Below are 16,542 nucleotides of genomic sequence, written 5' to 3' on the forward strand. Positions count from 1 at the left end.
GGGGATCACTTTGTAAAATAGATGACTGTCTAACCACTATGCTATACACCTGAAATTACTGAACAATACGAAATAATACTGAGGACTTCCAACCAAGATGCAGGCATAGGTAGATACACTTTGCTTCCTTGCACAACCAAAAGAAGGACAACAACACATTTTAAAACAAAAAATAACCACCACTACCAGAAAATCAAACTGTATGAAAGTCCAACAACCAAGGAGTTAAAGAAGAAACATTCGTCCAGACTGGTAAGAGGGGCAGAGACAGGCAGCCAAGACAGAGGATGCATGGCAAGGCAGCATCTGGGGGACCAGGTGGTCCCACATTTGTGTGCAGATAAACTAGAAAAAACAACTGGGTAGTGAGACAGGATGCACAACCCAGGGTTCCAGCACAGGAAAAGAAAGCCTCCAAATCTCTGGCTATAAAAACCTATGGAAATTGCAGCAATGGGAGAAACTCCTAGCCTCACAAGAGAGTTTGTTGGAGAGACCCACAGTGTTCTGAAATGTACAAGCCCACCCACTAAGGAATCAGCACCAGAGGGGCCTAATTTGCTTTTGGGCAGTGAGGAAGTGACCAAAACCTGGTGGAAAGCTGAGAAGGTGACACTGTTCCCTTTCAAACCCTCACCTATATATGGCGCCACAACACAGCAACGTGGGTTGCCCTGCCCTGACCAATATCCAAGGCTCTGTGCCTCTTACAACATAACATGTGTGAAGACAAAAAAATATGGCCCAAATGATCAAAGCTCCTATCAATGAAGAGATAGCAAACCTATCAGATGCACAGTTCAAAACACTGGTAATCAGGATGCTCGCAAAAATGGTTGAGTATGATAGCAAAATACAGGAAAAAGTGAAGACTATGCGAAGTGAAATAAAGAAAAATATATATAGGGAACCAACAGTGAAGGAAAGGAAATTGGAACTCAAATCAACGATTTGGACCATAAGGCAGAAATAAACATTCAGTCAGAACAGAGTGAAAAAACAAGAATTCAAAAAAATGAGGAGAGGCTTAGGAACCTCTAAGAGAACTTTAAACATTCCAACATCTGAGTCATTGGGGTGCCAGAAGGAAGAGAGGAAGAGCAAGAAATTAAAAACTTATTTGAAAAAATAATGGAGAACTTCCCAAATCTGGCAAAGAAATAGACTTCTAGGAAGTCCACATAGCTCAGAGAGTCCCAAAGAAGTGGAACCCAAGAAAGCACACACCAAGGCACATCATAATTACATTAGCTGAGATTAAAGATAATAGAATCTTATAAGCAGCAAAAGAAAAGGAGACAGTTATCTACAAAGTAGTTCCCATGAGACTGTCAGTCGATTTCTCAAAAGAAACCTTGCAGGCAAGAAAGGGCTGAAAAGAAGCTTTCCAAGTCATGAAAGTCAAGGACCTACACCCAAGATTACTCTGTCCAGCAAAGCTATCATTTAGAATGGAAGGGCAGATAAAGTGTTTCCCAGATAAAGTCAAGTCAAAGGAGTTTATCATCACCAAGCCCTTATTATATGAAATGTTAAAGAGACTTATCTAAGAAAAAGAAGATGATCAAAACAGTAAAATGACAACTCACAACTATTAACAAATGAACCTAAAAAAACAAAAGCAAACAACCAGAACAGGAATACAATCACAAAAAAGGAGATCACATGGAGGGTTACTGGCAGGGAAAGAAAGGAGAATGGGGGAAAAGGTACAGGGAATAAGAAGCATAAATGGTAGGTACAAAATAGACAGGAGGAGATTAAGAATAGTATAGGAACTGGAGAAGCCAAAGAACTTACGTGTATGACCCATAGACATGAACTAAGGGGGCATGGGAAATGTTGGTAGGCAGGGGAATGCAGGGTGGAGGAGAATAAAGGGGGAAAAATAGGACAACTGTAATAGCATAATCAATAAAATACATTTAAAAAAATAATCCTGAAACACCAATTCAGAAGAACTTAATGTTCATAGCAACAACATTTACAACAGCCAAGTGCTAGAAGCAACCTAAGAGCCCATCAGTAAATGAGTGGATCAAAAAACTATGGTACAGCCCTGGCTGGTGTAGCTCAGTGGATTGAGTGTGGGCCTGTGAAGCAAAGGATCACGGTTTGATTCCTAGTCAGGGCACATGCCTGGGTTGCAGGCCAGTTCCCAGTGGGGGACACATGAGAGGCAACCACACATTGATACTTCTCTCCCTCTCTCCTTCTGATCCCCTCTTCTCTGAAAATAAATAAATAAAATATTAAAAAAAAAACTATGGTACATTTACACCATGGAATACCATGCAGCAGAAAGAAAGAAGGAGCTCCTACCCTTTGCAACAGCAAGGATGGAACTGGAGAGCATTATGCTGAGTGAAATAAGCCAGGTGTTGAAAGACAAATACCATATGATCTCACTTTTAACAGGAACTAAACAACAAAACAAGCAAGCAAGCAAAATACAACTAGAGACATTGAAATAAAGAACAAACTGACAGTAACCAGAGGGCAGTGGAGAGGAGGATAATGGGGGAAAGAAGGGGAAGGGTCATCAAGGAACATGCATAAAGGACCCATGGACAAAAACAAAGGGGTATAGGATTGAGGGTGGGATGGGGGAAAGTGGAGGTAGGAAAATGAGGGCAACTGTAATTGGACAACAATAAAAATAAATTAAAAAAATATATATGTATAAATACATAAATAAAAAAGAAAAACCTAATCCCAAAGGTTATGATTATTCAGATAACATTCTTGAAGTGACAGAATTATAGAAATGGAGAACAGATTAGTGATTGCCAGGGGTTACAGAGGGGGTTGGGATGGGCGAGAAGTGGGTGTGACTATAAAAGGGTGATATGAGGGGTCCTTATACAGATGGCAATGTTCTATATCTTCACTGTATTGATGTTAATACCTGGGTTGTGGCAGTGTACTACAGTTTTGCAAGCTCTTACTATTAGGAGATACCAGGTGAAGGGTACCTGGGATCTCTCATTATTTCTTACAACTACATGTGAACCTATCTCAAAATAAAAAGTTTTATTAAAAAGAAAACAAAATAATACTCAATGTAAGCTCTAATTAAGAATATTTAAATATTAAAAAAAATAAAAAGACCACTCCCTTCAGTCTTTCATGGGCTTTCCTTGACAGCCCCTTCTTTCATTCTATACTCTCCCTGGCCTAACCTCGATCCTCTGCTCCAGCTGCGCACTGCCACATCCACCTACAGGTGCCACTTTCAACATTGAAAGCACTGTCTTCTCCCCAGACCCACTCTGCCTCCCATGTTCTTCATCTGGGCAAAAGGCACCACCATCCAGCTAGTTCCCCAGTCAGTACCACTGGAGTCACCCTGAACCCCTCTACTGCCCAACCCAGTGAGTGATGGATGGCCATGTTCTGTTGACTCCTTCTACGGAGTCTCTCTCCCTCCAGCCCTGATCTGCATCCTCACTGCCCTAGTTCAGGCCTAACTATTGCAACCTCATCTTGCAGCTCTCCCCGCCTCCTGTCCCCTCCCCATTAATTCATTCTCCTCAGGGAAGCCAGAGTCCTGAGACGTAAGTCTACTCATGCCATTCTTCTGGTCAACATTTCTCAATGGCTCCTCATCCCAAAATAAAATCCTGACTCTCAAGATGGCACTTAAGGCCTCCTCCCTAGTTCATGCTCCACCTATGCTAAATGGCTCATATTTCCCCAAACATGATGGGCTTTCCTTTGCCTTTTCACAAGCCACTCACTTAGCCAGGCAAGCCTTCCCTACTCCCCTGTTCTTATGGCAAAACTCAACTCTTCCCTCAGATGTTAGCAAAGGTATCACCGCCTCTAGGAAGTCTCCCTTGATTTCTCCTCTAAGTTGTCATCACAGGAACTGCAATCCTCATGCTACCTGCAATCTCCCAGAGGCTGGGTCCAGACTTACTCTGAGTTGGAGCACCAGCACAAGCTAGGACTGAAAGCTGTGGTCTTTCTGCCTCTTAGCTTATGTTATTCCCTCTGCTCATCTATAACCTGCAGTCCTCCAAGCCCAGCTAATTTCATGCTTTTCCCAGGAAGCACTGCCTACTTCTCCTCATCAATCACTCTTTCTTGTATGGCTCTGAATGGCAAGCTAGGCAGTGCTGTCGTTATCGAGTAGACTAGTAGCAATGAATTTTTTTTACTGTGACTATAGTAAGAAAGACATTTCTCATCATGTTCCAGTACACATATACATTATAATATACTAGATATAAATATATCTACAAATACGTAAAAGCATATTTTTAATATATAGTATAATATATTTCTGTCTATTTAATACTGGCATATTATATCATTAAATCATATATTTGATATTGATTATATTACATATTTAATATATAAGTACATATTTATATATAGCTGAAACAAAATGTATTAACTACATGCAATATACTCTGAGATTTTCTATTTCACTCCACTTCTTTCTTTATTTAATGCTGGTAATGATACACTGAATTAAACTCCCAGCCCACAAACTGGTCCCCACCTACCACTTGAATGAAGCCTCCACTATAGCCTGTAGGGATCACTCAGGGCTTCCGGCAGGGGAGCAATGTGATAGTGATAGGAGGGTGGGTTGGACAGTGCTTCTCAAATGTTCTAAGGGAAAGCACCAATTTTGTAAATTTCCAATCTGTCATGTATTTTACTTTTTAAAAGTACAATAAGAATGAATTATTAGAAAATAAAATAACAATGATATATTTTAAATGCAAGCCCCAATTCATACATTAGCTTCAGCAGACACTGTGGAGCAGTGATAGGAATGTGCTGGGAGGCAGACACCAGACAGGGGCCAGAAGCGTTAGGTGGCTTTGACAGCCCTTCAGGTGCCCTCAAATCCTTGACATGTGGTCACACTTCTCATTCCAATCTCTCCTAGAGCAATTCCAATGTCCATGGTCTGAGGGGCTTTGCTGAGGACAAAGGGGGTGCTGTGCAGGCTCCTGCCCTGTCAACTGAGCTGGGCTGAGTTGGCATCCTGACTGAGTCACCAACTGGCTGTGCGCTGGGGATAAAGGACTAACCTCTTCAAGCCTCCATTTCCTCCTAGGATTGTCTCAGGAGATTAATAAAGCAAATCCTTACTGCAGGGCTTGGCCTGGGGCCAGAACCTCACTGACACCCTACCTTTTAGCTCTGCTGGTTCTGGTGCTGTTGTTGCCTCCCGTCTTTCGGAGTCAGCCTTGTCTTCATAGGTCCCTTCTCCTTGCCTCTCACCCACCTCAGCAGCTAACTTCTCTGCTTCTCACTCTCAAAAGATGGCTGGCATCCTACATAGCAGAGAAAATGCTACATATATAAATGTGTTATAAATTTTATCAACATAAAGGATGTTTAGCAATTTACAAATAATAAAATATACAGTATTCTTTATTGTAAACTGCATAGAGCAAATTGAGTTTTACAAAGGCTTTCATTGATTTTTAGCGACCTGCTGAATCCGTAACCAACAAATAATTGTAATTGACATATGGGTGTAGTCTCTATGTGAATGCTGGTTGAAATTTTTGTTTGTGCCAACTAATAAGAAAAAAGTGACACAATGAAGATACATGTTGGAACTTCACTCATTTGTCAATGATGTGAGCAACTTCTTCACTGAATGAAATCATAGCTCCTGGATGCTAAGAGAACTTTTGCTCATTTTTCTGTGCCATTCACAAAGTAATGGCTAAAGGCACAATATATTTAAATTTAATGTGCATTATTAACATTTTCTCTATAACTTTCTTAAGTCTAGACAGTCAACAAAAAATAAAATAAGCCCTGATTTGTAGGGTTTGCCAACTTCCATGGTGTAAATATTTACACCATGGCTGATTTCAAGCAATTAATATTATGTCACTGAATGCAGAGTTGGGAAGAAAAGCACAATAACAAATGGCATAGTATTTCCACAGACACAATAGGTAAACATAGTCTTAAAAGCATAAATAATAAAATATTGCAAAATTCTTAGGAAATAATATACTTTAAGGATGTATCTTTGTTTTTAATATAATTTACCTAATTGTAATTTTATACAACTTAATTTTTTCTTTTTCAAAAAATATATTTTATTGATTATGCCATTACAGTTGTCCCATTCCCCTCTTCATTCCCCTCCACCCTGCACACCCCCTCTCCCACCATTCCCCCCTTTAGTTTATGTCCATGTGTCACAAGTTCTTTAGATTTTATATTTCCCATACTATTCTTGCCCTTCTTCTTGTCTATTTTCTCCCCACTGTCTATGCTACTTATTCTCTGTACCTTCTCCCCGCTTCTCCTCCTCCCACTCCCCTGTTGCTAACCCTCTATGTGATCTCCATTTCTATGGTTCTGCTCCTGGTCTAGCTGTCCCCTTAGTTTGCTTTTGTTTTAGGTGTGGTTCTTAATAACTGTGAGTTTGCTGTCCTTTCACTGTTCATATTTTTTATCTTCTTTTTCTTAGATAGGTCCCTTTAACATTTCATATAATAAGGGCTTGGTGATGATGAACTCCTTGAATTTGGTCTTATCTGAGAAGCACTTTGTCTGCCCTTCCATTCTAAATGAAAGCTTTGCTGGATAGATCAATCTTGGATGTAGGTCTTTGGATTTCATGACTTGGCATACTTCTTTCCAGCCCCTTCTTGCCTGTAAGGTCTCTTTTGAGAAATCCGCTGACAGTCTGATGCGAACTCCTTTGTAGGTGACTGTCCCCTTATCTCTTGCTGCTTCTAGGATTCTCTCCTTCATTTTAATCTTGGCTAATGTAATGATGATATGCCTTGGTGTGTTCCTTCTTGGGTCCAACTTCTTTGGGACTCTCTGAGCTTCCTGGATTTCCTGGAAGTCTATTTCCTTTGCCAGATGGGGAAAGTTCTCCTTTATTATTTGTTCAAATAAGTTTTCCACTCGTGGCTGTACCTCTTTCCCTTCTGGTACCCCTATAATTCAGATGTTGGAATGTTTAAAGATGTCCTGGAGGCTCCTAAGCCTCTCCTCATTTTTTTGAATTCTTGTTTCTTCATCCTTTTCTGTTTGGTCATTTTTTTTTCCCTTCTGGTCCACTCCCTTGATTTGAGTCCCAGTTTCTTTTCCATTACTATTGGTTTCCTGTGCATTTCCCTTCATTTCAATTAGTTTAGCCTGCATTTGTTCCTCTAATTTGTGACTGAAATCAACCAGTTCTGTGAGCATCCTGATGACCAGTGTTTTGAACTGTGCATCTGATAGGTTGGCTATCTCTTGGTTGCTTATATACAACTTAATTTTAAATAGCTATCTTTAATTACTGAATAATAAAACTCTTCAAAATTTAACCATCAGCTCTTAGGAGCTAGTCTGATCTGAGCATACCTGGATTGGACCCCCCACTCCCAGCTATGCTTTGATTGGGGCCCTGAAAAAGCTCTCCAAACCTGATGGCCCCTTCCAAAGGACATTTTTCAGGTCTTATCTTAAAAGCAAAACTGAACTCATGTTCTTGCTCTCAAACCTGCTCCTCTCCAGGCTGCCATCTTGGTGAATGAAGGGCTTCCCCATCCACCCAACAACCCAAGCCAGACTACACAGCGTCACCACCTTGCCACCTTCACACCTCCTCTAGCACCAGGTCACTTCCTCTCAACTTTGCCCCTGCGGTCTGTCCCCTGGCTTGCTCAGTATCACACCCCCATCACCTCCTCCCCAGATCCCCCATAGCCTGGCACTGCCTTCCTTCCTCATGGCATCTAAAGCACTCATCATGTCCTACCCAGTTGTAAACTAGGCAAAGTCAGGCTTCTCAGAGCCCAGCAGTCACTGTCCCCTCTCCAGAGTCATCTGGGGCATGTCCTGCACACTTGATCTCTGCTCCAGCTGTAGAACTAGCTACAGTTTCCCTAACACATCCCACTTTCCCAGACCTCCATCCCTTGTGCATGCCTGTCCCTGGAATGCCCTTCTCCACTCAAATTCCTGTTTCACAAATTCTTAGTGCTTCTTTGGACTCACCTCAAGTGTTAGCACCCTGTGAGCACCCCAACCCCAGACAGAATTCATTTATTTGCTCATTTATGCATGACTTCATTACTAATATTTGTTTAGTGCCAAGTGTGTGCCGGGGTCTGTGCTGTAGATGCTGGGGATGCCAAAATGAGCCTGGCTCTGAGACAGTTCTCGATCTAACAGGGAACAAAGCAAGGGCAACCAGCCCCCTGGTAGACAGAGCCCTGCAAAAGGTGCTCGAGAAAAGCAGAAGGGGGGACACCCTTACTTGGGCTCCTGGGGCTTACAGCCCTTGATCTGATCTTTAATGGATGGGTAGAAGTTAGCCAGGTAAGGGATGGGGAGAATGCTCCAGGCAGAGAGGAGCAGGTGCAAAGGCCCCGAGGCATGAGAATGCTGTGTTAGGAGCTATGGGTGATTCAGTTTGGCTAGTCCTTGAGGGTCAAAAGGGAGGCAAGACTAGATCCACAGGGTTTTTAATTGGCAAAAGCCAATTAAATTTGGAAAAAGCCAAAATGGTGATACTGGCAGTGGGACAGAAGTCTTCCTGCTCCAGAATCACAGGCCTTTAAGATAGCTTAATTTGAGAAATATAATGGAGAGATACAGGATGAGAAGCAACATGCTGGGTTGAGAGATCGGATTGGGCAGCGCAGTTAAGAATGCTATGGGCCACCTTCAGTAGTAGTGCTGAGGGAAGGAGCACAGAGTTTGGGAGCAAGTGTAGGTGTGGAATCAGTAGTACCCGGTACCCATCTAGAAGGGAAAGGGCAGTCCCACCTTCTGGCCTGAGTGACTTGGAGGACGATGGTGGTTCTCTCTGGAGTGGAAACCCTGAGGTGTGGCTTTGTGGGTGACCATGAGTTTATCTAGGGACATGCTAGTTTTGAGGAACCCATGGAAACATCCCCTCGCCCATTGGAATCCACACTTCAGGAAAAATTACTGGCTAAAAGATGGACTTTGGAAGTCATCAGCAAGTCAGTATTTGGGAATCACCTCCCTCATGGAGGGCAGGAGTTGACTGAGAGGAGGGGAGGATCCCAGAGAAGCCCTGTGGAATGCTGGTTTATAAGAGGCCGGCTGTGGGTGAGGAGGCAAGCAGTGAGGGACAAAGAAGGCAAAGAGCAGTCTGGGGTCCCAAAAGAAGAGAGAGAAGAGTGGTTCAGGGAGGAGAGGGTGCTTAGCACAGATCAAATGAGGCAAAGATTGAGAAGTACCCAAGGATTTTAGAAATTTGGGGTTCACTGGTAGCCCTGGTGACACTGGGTGAAGGAAGAGTGGATGGCAAGGAAAAGCGCAGGACAGTGAAGGGAAGGAGGAGCCTGGGAGCTGGGATGACAGCTACCAGAGGAATGGGGGCCTGATGGGGACAAACAAGGGAGCCAATCCGCAGCCCAGCTGAAATATCAGCCTTGGGCTGGGGGAAGAACTGCCTTTACAGAGATGTGCCAGGATGCAAGGGTGGAATCCAGGCAGGGAATATTCAGAGTGACAAACCAGGAAGGTGGGTACCAGTGCAGATTCTCTGGAAGGCAGATGCCAAATGGAGTTAGAAGTACAAGAGATTTAGTGGGGTGGTGACACCTGTGAAAGAGAGGGAGAGGGAGCTGGAGGAGGCAGAGAAGGCTTTCACATGGAGAGCAAGCAGGAGAACGGGCAGGCAGAGCCTCAGACTTGGGGCAGAAGTGGCCGAGCCCTCACACCCCTGCGATGCTCACCGCTGGCTGCAGCTGGGGGCTGCCAGCTGACCATGCTTCCCCCAACCTACCAGCTTCCCTCTGACAGGGAGGACTGAGCAGCACCCCTCCATGGCTGCCACAGCAGGGTTCTCCCCACCTGGTAACTTCTGATTGCTCAGAGAAGTGGGATTTGGGATGTTTGCCTGAAGTGTGCTGGAGAAGTTATGGAGTAGATGACTGCAAAAGAGGCTTGGAGGAATTCGAGGGAAAGGGGAAAGACTGATGCTGGCTGGCTGAGGCTTGGTTGTGATTGGAGGCCTGGTTTATAGCAGCTCCATTCCCCTTGCTGGGGAGATGAGGGTAGCAGGAGGTTGATCTGACCCAGACCTGGGATGTCCTAGCCTGGTCAGGGACAGTGGAAGGACAGAAGAGAGATGATTGGCAGGTTTGGGGAAGATGTGTCTGATGTGAGGAAAAGGGGCCTTCAGGAGAGGGAGGTGAGGACAGGCTAAAGAGGAGGGTATAGGGAACCTCCAGATCAAGTGCAGGGGTGGTGGAAGTTGCGGATGAAAACTCTGGAAAGGAATATGCTGGGATCACAAAGTGGGGATTCTGGAATTGATTTAGAGCTAAGGGAGAACCATTCTGGAGAATGAAAACATCAGGTAGCTAAGGGGGGCATGGAGCTGTGAGGCCAGGCTGTCCCACAATATGGGGTCACGGGCTGATGGCATGTTTATATTCCTGTCACATCCCCTGTCAACCAGCTGCCCTGCACCCCAGTGTCTGTCAGCCTCCAGAGCTCCTGGGAATAAGCCTGGTCCTCAAGCACAGAACAGGCTCTAGTCACGTGCCTGGCAGCTCCCCCGTCCTTTAACAAATTGGTAAATTTGGAAAGCACCCAAAATTACTCGAGGAAAAGACAGACTGTTTGTAAAAGATACATTTGAATTTGCCAAGACATTTTGCTACCAGATTAGAGACAGAAACCAAGTCCATGGTTTTCTCCCTGTGATTTCATGTTTTCATTGATAAAATGTGGACCTTGCTAAAATAAGCGATATAGGGGAAAGGAGTGACAAGTGAAGAAGACATGAGCCAGAATGCCCCTCATTGTGCCAGGCACGAAGGAGGTACCCCAAAATTATTTATTGATAGTTCAGATGAACATGAAAGAATGGCCAAGACTGCCTATTTGATGTCCCCATACCATTTCCCCATCATCAATGAATCTGCTTTTGGGCTGAGCCAGGGTCCCTTTCTAGACATCCTTGGGGCCACAAGCATATGTTGGACACTGCACGCCTCAGGACACAAAGGGAAATACCTGTCCTTACTCAAAAGTTATGGGAAGTTGCTAAATGAACCAAAAGAAGAACCAGCATGCTTGCTGCTCTCTTCTCTCCCCCACACTCCAGCTGTTGCTTCATGGAGGGTCAAAATAGGCAAGATAAAATCTGTCCGACTCATAGCTCCAAAAAAACAAGAGTTAGAAATGTGACCCAGCTGCAGCTCTGCCCAGTCAGTCCCTCTCTCCCACTCTGTGGCCTGGGGAGGCCCTGACCCAGGATGGGAGACCTCTGAGATCTGCATCCTGCTGGGCCCAGGTCTCTAGGCTTCCATTTTGACACTATTCTCATCTCTTGTGAGATCTAAACCTGGTTTTATTTCTGGATGGGGGGGTCCAGTTGTTTCATCTTCTCTGATGAAGATTTGGGTATAAGTCAAGGAGGGGTGGAAACCCATGATTCTGCAGCCTCTGCTCACAGCCGCTGGCTTCCCAGAGGAGCTACATTGGTGGTTTTCCTTGGTGGCCAGGCCCAGCCCCATAGTACCCCACTCACTCCAACCTGATCTTGGTGAGACAGACAGCAACGTGGCTGGGCAGCCTTCACTGCCACCCACTCCCAAGGGTCTGAAACCAGCCAAGAGTCCACTGCAGATTCCCTGATGTTGAGTGGAAACTCTTGGACAAGCCATGGGACCCCCCTGGAGACTCTCTCCTATTCAGGAGAAAATATAACCAAGACATGTTCCTGGCTATGAAACAGCCTTCCAGGAACCTGACACCTAGCCCTAACCCAGAGGCGATTTTATATCATTACTTGTTGACTGCTCTCCAGAATTATTTGAGCCAATGATTGAATGACATTGACAGCAAGTCAGGAGCTCTCCAAACCTGTACTTCTAGGTTAAGAAAGCCCTTTACCAGCCTCTTTCATTTCATCGAGACCCCGCCTCAGCAGTGGACAACCATGGCAGATCCCTATCTCTTCAGGGTCAGAGTGTCACACATGCATACACACACACACACACACACACACACACACACACACACACTGAAGCAGCACAAACTGGGCCAAAATGTAAGAATTCAGTTTCACCTAATCATTTTTTGTTAATTATGGGATTTTCCATCATCTCAAAAGAAAATTACAGCCTCCAGACAAGCATGTATAAGTAAACAACATAAAGACACTGGCAGCAAGCGCACTGTGGGTGGGAAATCACCAGCAAGGGGAACTCTGCTCCCCTCTGTGAGTTCTGTAATTGCTGCAGAGGTGTCATTCCTGCCCGCTGACCATACTGTAAGTTGTGTAAGATGCTGTCGAAAGAGCACAGGGTTGAGAGGCAAGAACCTCAAGTTCCAAACCCACAATGGCCCCCAAGTAGCTGTGTGACCTGGGGTGAGCTCCTTAGCATTGCTGGCTGTTCTGTTTCCTTCTGCAAAATGAAGGATGGCCTGTAGAATTTCTGTCTTAGATTTCTACGGTGCACACAGCCTGGCCCTGTACCACCCAGGAAAGGCTTATTGAGTACAAATGGAAAAGACCTAGCGTGCTTTTTGTTAATAGAACCCCAAATCTGGCTTAAGATTTGGTGAAACAGGCTACCATTTCCCAACAAGTCCATCAGGAAATTTGGGTAAAATGCATATTTGGGGTCACACGTCTTGAAATTTTCTCTTTCTCCAAGCCAATTTTTAGCCCTTGGGGTGAAGGGGAGAAGGATAGAAATGAGAAATAGGAGTAACTAAGACAGCAGTGGAAGGACCGCTGTGACAGAATCACTGAGAGGGAGGCTTGTTGTATCACTGTGACCTGAACCATCCCAGGCTGTCTTGGATCTATCTCTAGGTGGTGAGCCCAGATATGGGTCCCTGCCCTTGGGTGGTGCGTGATGACAGTGGCATGTGTCTGACCAGAGACTGAATGCAAACCCAGACACTGCTGCCGAGCAGAGAACAGGCAGAGGTGCTTTCAGATCACCTCTGCATGAACATGACTGGCGAGGGCCTGTCCCACCATCGGAGAAAGGAGGACAGCCCTCTGCAGGTCAGGCACACAGGCAGGGTGCCTGGGCCCTGCATCCAGGCAGCAACCCCAAAGCTCTGGGAAATGCTTGCTTTCACCCCTGGAGAACCTCACCCCCATGGGGTTCTCGTGTCCCCAACACTCCCTCCTCACTTCTTCAGGACTCAGGGGACTGGAGAACCTGGAAAGCCCTTCAGGAAGGGTTTTCCCAGACTTGATTCTGAGGACAGTCACATACTTGTCCTAGAATATTTGCCTTCTGAGTCCTCCTGACCCCAAGGGGACACAGCCCAGAGGGATGAAAAGCTCAGCTTCAGAGTCAGGCCAGCTCTGCCCCTCACCTACCTGGTGGCTGTGGGGAAGCTACATGTTTCTTCTTTCATAAAATGAAAACATTAGGGTCAACCCAGCAGGCAATTAGGTGGATTAAATGAGATAATGCATGGACAGCACTTAGGCCAAGCCAAGAGCTAGCTTACTTTTAGTATGATGATTACACAGAGCTACGAAAAAAAAAATTCTCACAGATTAGACCAATAGCAGCCCTCAGCAAAAATCTGTCTTCCAGGTCAGGTCACATGGCTGGAAAAGGCCAGGAACTCGAAAATAAAAGAAAGCCTTGACTCTCCCAGGAAGTGGCTGATCCTAGGACTGAGAGTGCCACAGCTGTTTTAAAGGTTATGGAACCCACCTGGTCCTCACACAGCTGAGGAAACAGGCTGAGAGACTGTGGGTGACATGCCTGAGGCCACACTGCAGTTTGTGACAATACTGAGACAACAGGACATATTTTCTAATTTCTTCCTGGTGTGGCCATTATTTCCTCAGATGTTAATTGTGTTTAGATGGTTGCACTTTTTCTTTCCCTCACCATTCCAAGGTGAGTATCAGGACCAGACAGAAGCCACCCTCAGGCCCTTTTCTCCTTAGCCTGTTTTCCTGAGCCTGAAATCCTTGTAGACTCTGAGGGAATGTCTTCAGGGTGCCTTGGGAGCAAAGAAATGACAGGGGGAGGGACCAGGGGAACAGGAGTGCAGGAAAAGAATGGAGACCTAGGTTCTGGGCCTTCGGGAAAAGGTAGGCCTCAGTGGTGGGCGGGGAAGGAGGGCAGGGCCCTGGGCACAAAGACCTCAAACGCAGCCTGAGGGCAGAGTCTAAGCTTTGCTGGGCACTGGAGCCCATGTGAGTGTACTGCCCACAGAAGTGCCCCTTTCTTGAGTAGCCCCATAAGCCTCCTTAGTTTTCCGGGTGACCCTTACCAAGAGGGGGCTATAATGACAACAATGGAATTTCCTTCCCAGTAGGCAAGATGGGAGTTCAGGATTGGAACTGAGTTGATCTCAAGAGTGTTTCTTGCCCTCTTGGGACAGTGGGTTGAGATTCACACTATCCACATAAGGCACTGCTCTGTCCGCTCCGTGACATCATTCCCTATGACCATATCACCCATTTATTTGTATGGTGCTATACAAAGTGTCTTCCCAATCATCCATTCAGTCTCTGAGATTCTGCCTGTTAACCAGACAAAAAAAACTAGGATTCAGAAAATGGACCAACTTGCTCAAGTTCATATAGGTAGTAAGAACTAGGATGAAAGCCTGAATCTCCTGACTCCTAGACAGTGATTTTTATAGCACATCACTGCCCACTCTGTCTGGCTGCCAGCTGAGTCCACTCTCTTGGCGAGCGTCACTCACTCTCACCCAGGTTACCCCACCAGACAGGCCTCCAAGGCAAAAACAAGGCCCGAGGGTGCATCTGCACAGGCCCACCCTCCCTGGGGCTTCGGGTGGGGGCTGCCCTGCCTTGGTGACTGCAGGACACAGTTAACAGTTTTCCGTGTGCTCCTCTGACACTACACGTCAGCTTGAATGGAAACCAGAGGGCTAGACATCGACAAAACTCCAATAGCTGACTGGGAAATCAAAACAAAAAAAGTACGACTGGCCAACAAACAGATGAAAAATTGGTAAACCAACTAGCAATTAAGAAATGCCCACTAAATTTATATCATTGTTGTTGCTGTTATGCCTATTAGGTTGGCAAAGTCTTTTTTCCCCTAGAGTATTGATGGAATATAAATTAAAAAAACTTTATACACACACATATTTAAAAGTACTCACAGCCTAAATATAACATGGTGTCTTGGATTGGATCCTGGATTGGAAAAGGGACATTAGTAAGAAAACTGCTGAAAGTCGAATAAAGCTTGGAGTTTAGTTCGTAATAGCATACCAATTTTAACTTACTAGTTTTGACAACTATACTTTGGTTAGGTAAGATACTAATTGGGTGAGGGCTACATGGGATCTCTCTGTACTATCTCTGTAAATCTAAAATTATTTCAAGAGAAAAGGTTTAATTTTTTAAATGTTCACATTCTTTTACTCCAAATTTCACAGCTAAGACTTTATCTCAAAACTTATCAGAGATGTAGATGGACACTTATGTACAAGGATATTGCACAATTTTGGATAAGCACAAAATAGAAATTATCTACATGTCTATCAGGTTGACCAAATAAGTTACAATGTACCCAATGATGATAGAATGTGGTCAGAAAGAATCACATTATAATATTTATTGATGTGGAAAATGCTTACGATAAATAGTAAAGTGAAAGATTAGGACACAAAACTATATATATTTTAAGCTCAATACAACTTTTAAATGATGTACCTAAACAAGAAAGAAATATACCAATATACTAAAGGTATTTATTAACGGTCATATAAAGTGAATTTTATTTTCTTCTGAATACATTTATATACACTATAAATTTTCTTATTTCTTATACTATTATTAATAACATGAACATGTTATTTATATTAATAATCAGGGGAAGGTATTAAAAATCCCCAACCCGTGGTAGTTCCTCAAAAATTTAAACACAGAATTACCATATGACCTGGCAATTCCACTACTAGGAATATACTAAAGAGAATTGAAAACATATGTACACAAAAGAAAACTTATACATGAATGTTCGTGCCAATATTATTTACAATACACAAAAAGTAGGAATAATTCACATGACCATCAGGATAAGCAAAATATAGTACCCCCATATAATGGAATATTATTCAGGTATAAACAGGAATGAAGTACTAATACATTCTTGAGCATGGATGACCCTTGAAAACTTTATGTTACGTGAAAGACACCAGACACAAAAGGCCACTTACTGTATGATTCTATTCATATGAAATGTCCAGAATAAGCAAATACATAAAAACAGGAAGTAGATTAGTGGTTGTCAGGATCTGGGAAGTAGGGAGTGATGTCCAGAGTTTCTTTTTGGGGTGATGAAAATGTTCTGAAATTAGATAGTGTTGATGGTTACACAACCTTGTGAATATACTAAAAATCACTGAACTGTACACTTTAAAGGGTGAATTTTGTGGCTTGTGGATTATTATTATTTCACACACAGAAAAGAGAAAAAAAATTCCCCTACCCAAATGCCACACATCTCACTGCTTCTCATAATTTAAAAAAAATTGTTTTTCGGACTTCCACCAAGATGGAGGCATAGGTAGAGACGCCATGCTTTCTTACACAACCAA

The 16,542-nt window shown here is 44.0% G+C and overlaps 1 long non-coding RNA gene across 12 annotated transcripts in view; it reads right to left on the reverse strand.

Moving 5' to 3' along the window:
* LOC119035796 (uncharacterized) overlaps window positions 1-16,542 on the reverse strand; it is a 155,858-nt gene that overhangs the window by 45,642 nt on the left and 93,674 nt on the right. For 10 of the 12 annotated variants that reach the window (XR_008391203.1, XR_008391202.1, XR_008391200.1 and 7 more), the window contains exons 7-8: window positions 16,162-16,292; window positions 5,155-5,297 (exon numbers count right to left, since the gene is read on the reverse strand). This is a non-coding gene — a long non-coding RNA (uncharacterized LOC119035796). The remainder of the gene's footprint in view (window positions 1-5,154; window positions 5,298-16,161; window positions 16,293-16,542) is intronic. The other 2 variants (XR_005079886.2, XR_005079883.2) reach the window with 1 other exon arrangement.

The sequence above is a fragment of the Artibeus jamaicensis genome, unplaced genomic scaffold, assembly GCF_021234435.1.
Source record: "Artibeus jamaicensis isolate MK-2021 breed Jamaican fruit bat unplaced genomic scaffold, CSHL_Jam_final contig_3174, whole genome shotgun sequence".
In the NCBI taxonomy this organism is placed as follows: Eukaryota; Metazoa; Chordata; class Mammalia; order Chiroptera; family Phyllostomidae; genus Artibeus; species Artibeus jamaicensis.